A 6,262-nucleotide genomic window follows, 5' to 3' on the forward strand; every position below is an offset into this window, starting at 1 on the left:
TCCATTCAATGTCTTCTAAATTTAGCACAGGAGACTTCAGCGGAAATTCGTTTATAGACTTGCCATCAAAGTGTGATTTCCTCAGGTAACACCGATACTGCTGCAATGCTTCCTTGAAAAGCACAAGCAAGCTTTGCTCATCATGGCTATCCAGATTGACCCTCTCCTAGTTACAACAATGTAATGTAAATCATTCATGTGTTCAATCGGCAGAAAACAGGAAAAAAATAACCATGAATAATAGCACTTACACGTAAGTTGGACAGGAAGATGTGAAAATGGTGTTTGTCTTCACAATAATCTTCCCATGATGGGAATATATGCACGTAGTCCCTAACAACATTGAAAGCATTGTCTTTTAAACTGGGAATCAATGGAATGGGGTTCCAATCTGCAGGAATTGGCCGTCTCTGCAGTTGGGATAGGTCTTCGGCCAGTGGACTTGCTGTACTTGTTGCTGGAGTGGGATTTTTCTATGGTACAGCTAGTGCTATGGCAAATGAAATCGGTATACCTTTTGCTAGAGTGCAGGTCCTGTGTGGTGGGGCTAGTGGTGTGGCCAGTGAAGTATGGGTACAGTCTGCTGGAGTCGGTCCTATGTTTTGTGTCACTGGTTGTACAGCCAACATAAGTGTGGTGTTGTCTGATTTCTCCGGCACCACCACGTTTTTCAAGGACTTTGCTGGTGCCCCTTCAGGTTCGGCAATCACCCTCTTCCTTTTTGATGTCTGATGCACAAGAATAGCATTTGAGTGGAAAAACATGGTATGATGACAGATAGAATATGTATTGATAATGGATGGGCATTGGCATCTTGACATATATGATGAGTAAACTAAGCAGATGGCGGTGCAACAAAGTAGAAGAAATGCAAGACATCATATGCAAGATACCCGCAATCAATAAAACATTGCCAAATTAGAACAGGCACCTTGATGGGTGAACAGGACAGGCCATCTGCCTTTGACTCCTCGAGGTTAGAATAGTCATTAGGATCATATTCTGAACAAGAATCAACAGGTGGGGAGCGTATGAGTTTCATTGTATCCAGAATGGCACTCAATGCCTTGGTGGCAATTTTGTAAGTCATTGAAGTGTTTAGCTTCAAGAGTGGACTGCTGCTAGTGCGACACAAAGCAGCTACACAGATCATAGTGTAGATATAACGGGAAAACCTTAAGCATCAGAGTAAAATCAGCAAAGTGGAACTTGCTGGAATATATGTGCTAGTATTGCCGATACGGCTAGAAAGGCTTCGGATACCATCTCTCTTCAAGTGAAGGTGCGGTACTGTTAATATCAATGTAACTCTGAAAGGCGACACAGCTCCCCGCATTTCCTTGCTATTCTTATAGGATTCAAGTGGGCAGGCCACTACAAATCATAGAGGCTCAAAGTGTCCATCACAACCGACCGTATAGACCTCTACACTGCAAATGTCCCTGCTCATCTTCAGTACAAGGAACATACTGTACTACTATCATACTCCCTCCGTTCCAAAATATAAGTCTTGGTAGAGATTTCCACTATGGATCACATATAGATGTATCCAGGTACATTTTAGAGTGTAGATTCACTCATTTTGCTCCATATGTAGTCCATGGTGGAATCTATACAAAGACTTGTATTTAGGAACGGAGAGAGTACATATTAAAGAAGAACGGAAAAGGAACATGGTAAAGCAGAGCAAGCAGATTTTGCATAATAAAATGTTGGTTGCGTAGTGCCCACACATGATGAACCAGAGCGCATTAAGAATGCAACTCCTACATGTCTCTCAACCATTTTAGGTGGTTGGATGAAGATCCTACGTCTCTTAACCCTTCTTCTTCCTCCTCTCTGATTCTTCCCATACAGAACACCGCACGGGCCGCCGGCCGGACCACCGGCCCCCACCGCATGTGTTCCTCCGCCACCCCCACCACAACCCCCACCTGCATCGAGTTTTCTTCGTTCGGCGAGGCCCCACAACCACCCGAGCCCCTTCGATCGCACCGGCGAACTCCGGCGAGCTCTGAAAAATCGACTGACCCAATTTTGAAATTTAGTCTACTTTGATTTAACTAGTGTGGAATATAAAAGGGGAAAACCATAAGCATTGCGAGCATGGTGTTGAGTGTGCCATGACGGATCTGAAGGTGCATACCGGACAAAGGCAACTTCGCAACCAAGACAAGAAATCAGAGTAAAGCAGTGGCGATCTATTTTCTTGCTGCGATAAATAAGTTGAGCAGATACGAAAGAGTACCACCTCTGGTGCGACGCCGTGTACGCATCTGCTGAGAATTTGGCGGTGCTGTGGTAGCGATGGCTGTCAGCGGCATGGAAGCAGATCTAGGAGGGTAGACGGTGGCGGCGGGGCGCGGTGGACGAGACGGTCGTAGGAGCGGCGCCGGCAAGGTGGACGACGACGGGGATGAAGCAAGAGGATGGGATGCAAGGATCCCGGTCCGAAGCCGTGAATGAGAGAGGTCGATCTCTTGTAATTGACGGCGGCGTCGGGGTATCAGCTCCGGCATGGTGGAGGAGGACGGCGGTGGATGGGGTGGCGGACGGCGGCGGACGGAGGAGGGTGGGGTGGAGAGGGTGTTTTGGCACCCACGGAGTACGAATGGGGAAAAGGGAGGTAGAGAGGAAGGGGGAACCATGTATTCAAGGCGCGCTTGTCTCAAATGCGAGGAAATTTACAAACTTAGCCCCCATTTCAAATTTCTACTACATCACCGCAACACTAGTCGGTCGGGGATAGGACGGTAATCTCGCATACACCGAATATTTGCCGACGAGAGTTTGTTTTTGGTGCCCACCGTGTATGAATATGAATCGGGGAGGGAGTCAATTTCGGCCGAGGACACACTGTGTTTTGGCGCCCACCGTGTAAGAATCCGGGTGAGAGGCGGTTACGTCACGTTTGGGTGAAATTACAAACCTACCCCTATCGAAACCTATAGAAATCCAGCATATAGGCTTTGCGTGGCAGGGATAGGCAGTAGTGATTTCCATCTCGCAGATTTTGGTTTCGGGCGGTTACTGCGACTTTCCTCACTTCGTTCAAATTTTGCAGAGTGCACGTTTACCGTGCCAACTCAATTGGAATCCCGTTTGTATTCTATTTTTTTCGGGCGGGATCCATTTTCAATTGGAATTACATTCTATATACATCATTTATTTTATATATACTTTCAAAAGCACAACACCATTTATACATAAATATGGTTTACAAATGGCATGATCTCAGATTCATATGGTTGTATCCATCAATTTGGATTTTCAAATATTTGAAACCTCTTTATGTTGGAATCCAATGTATGCATTCCTCGCTAACTGTCTCCAATTAATGTGTGTTTCATGCAGTTTTTTTTACTTCTCAAACATGTATAATGTGTTTCACACACGCAACATATAGTGTAATCCCGTTTAGACATTAATTGCATATAAACCATGCATTGTTTGTAATTGAAGAATCTATGGATCACCAATATTGATAAACTATATAACATTACACGTGTGCCCAAATTCAAATGAATATGCATGTTTGATACACCAATTTGCGTTATGATATTATCGATGTCGTGATCTCCAGTTTAAATATTTGAATCCCCTTTAATCCAGATATTCGTCTCATATAGCTATCACTCATGCTTATATAGGACTATCTCTCTGGACCTATACGCGTTCATCGTCTCTCAGGTATCTCTCATGCTACCTATATGTCGACAATGATCTTTTATCTTCGTAACACACTGACGGTACTCTCTCCCTCGACCTTCATCACTCTATCTCTCTCTAAGTATATCTCGCTCCCTGCTATGTGTCTCTAACTATGATTCTCCATGTGGAATACCTTTCTCTCACACAAACACAAAACTTTGTCTCCCGGGGTCTCATTTCTCTCTACTATTCCCATGTGTGCCAATCGCACACCCCTCATACAGAGATGTCTTTCTCTCCTTAGATATGAGAACCTATGACTCTTCCTCTTCAATATCTCTTTCTCACACACAAACACAGACTCTGTCTCCCAGGGTCTCATATTTCTCCATTGTTCTCTTGTATGTCGCTCACACACACCCTCTCTCCCTAGAGATATCTTGCGTTCCCTCGTATGTCTCTCTAGCTATCACTCTCGTTGTGAAAAATCTTTCTCTCTCGCAGACACAAAACTCCGTCTCTCTGGATCTCATTTCTCTCTGATATCTGTTTGTATGTGACTCACACGCACCCACTCTCTATCTCTCTCACACCCACACACATAACCCAGCCTTCTGATCCACTCGACTCCTATCTCTAACGCACACTAGATAGCATCTTTATCTTTCTATTTATCTGTTTCTCCATCAACCTTCTTTCTCTCCCTCACTCTTGATTCCTATCACGCACACTACATATGTTTCTCTCTACATGCAGCCAAGTGCCCTCTCACACACATATATAACTTCACCCTTTGAACCACCCGACAGTCATCTCCAACACCCAAACTAGCGGATGCCCCTCTAGCTAGCATCTCCATCTCTGTATCTATTTGTAGTTTCTCCATCAACATTTCTTTCTCGCACGGAGTCTTGCTTCCTATCACCCGCACTATATAAGTCTCTCCATACATATGCATTTATAGGTTGGTCTCTTTTGCACAATCGTTGCGCCTCACTCCCTCTACTCGCCATAGATGCATGCTCCAGCCCACGCCACTATCTCTTAAAGACAAAAACACATGCTCAATTGTAGGGACTTCTTCCATGCATTCTCACATGCATGCATATTGTCATACCGATCCGTCTCTCCCATGTCGTCGATCTTATGACTTATGTCTTCTTTATTTTATCTCGATCATGCACGCGCGCGCACACACACACACATCCCACGTATACATGTATACCTCTCACACATGCACGTTCAAGGTCTCTATGTCTCCATACATAGTTAATTACCCTCAATACTAACGCCACATCGAATCATTCTCCTCTTTTGTGCACATAACTTCCGCCTGCATGGGTAAAACACTACTAGGAAAAGCATGCTAGTGGCACACCGAGTTTGCCTTCTAATGGCGCACTACCGGTGCGCCACTGGCATCACGCCATTAGAATTAAATTCTAATGGCGCACCACCGGTGCGCCATTAGTATGTGGTGTTCTAATGGCGCACCACGTAGTGCGCCATTAGTATAGCCTGCTGAGGGAGTCCTGGATTAGGGGGTGTTCGGGTAGCCGGACTATACCTTCAGCCGGACTCCTGGACTATGAAGATACAAGATTGAAGACTTCGTCCCGTGTCCGGATGGGACTTTCCTTGGCGTGGAAGGCAAGCTTGGCGATACGGATATTCAAGATCTCCTACCATTGTAACCGACTCTGTGTAACCCTAACCCTATCCGGTGTCTATATAAACCGGAGGGTTGTAGTCCGTAGGCAATCAACTCCATACACAACAATCATACCATAGGCTAGCTTCTAGGGTTTAGCCTCCTTGATCTCATGGTAGATCTACTCTTGTACTACCCATATCATCAATATTAATCAAGCAGGAGTAGGGTATTACTTCCATCGAGGGGGCCCGAACCTGGGTAAAACAAAGTGTTCCCTGCCTCCTGTTACCATCCGGCCTAGACGCACAGTTCGGGACCCCCTACCCGAGATCCGCCGGTTTTGACACTGAGGGAGTCCTGGATTAGGGGGTGTTCGGGTAGCCGGACTATACCTTCAGCCGGACTGCTGGACTATGAAGATACAAGATTGAAGACTTCGTCCCGTGTCCGGATGGGACTTTCCTTGGCGTGGAAGGCAAGCTTGGCAATGCGGATATTCAAGATCTCCTACCATTGTAACCGACTCTGTGTAACCCTAACCCTATCCAGTGTCTATATAAACCGGAGGGTTGTAGTCCGTAGGCAATCAACTCCATACACAACAATCATACCATAGGCTAGCTTCTAGGGTTTAGCCTCCTTGATCTCGTGGTAGATCTACTCTTGTACTACCCATATCATCAATATTAATCAAGCAGGAGTAGGGTATTACCTCCATCGAGAGGGCCCGAACCTGGGTAAAACAAAGTGTCCCCTGTCTCCTGTTACCATCCGGCCTAGACGCACAGTTCGGGACCCCCTACCCGAGATCCGCCGGTTTTGACACTGACATTGGTGCTTTCATTGAGATTTCCTCTGTGTCGTCGCTTTTAGGCCCGATGGCTCCTTCAATCATCAACAACGATGCAGTCCAGGGTGAGACTTTTCTCCCCGGACAGATCTTCGTCTTCGGTGGCT

This window comes from Triticum urartu, chromosome 5, assembly GCF_003073215.2.
Source record: "Triticum urartu cultivar G1812 chromosome 5, Tu2.1, whole genome shotgun sequence".
Lineage (NCBI taxonomy): Eukaryota > Viridiplantae > Streptophyta > Magnoliopsida > Poales > Poaceae > Triticum > Triticum urartu.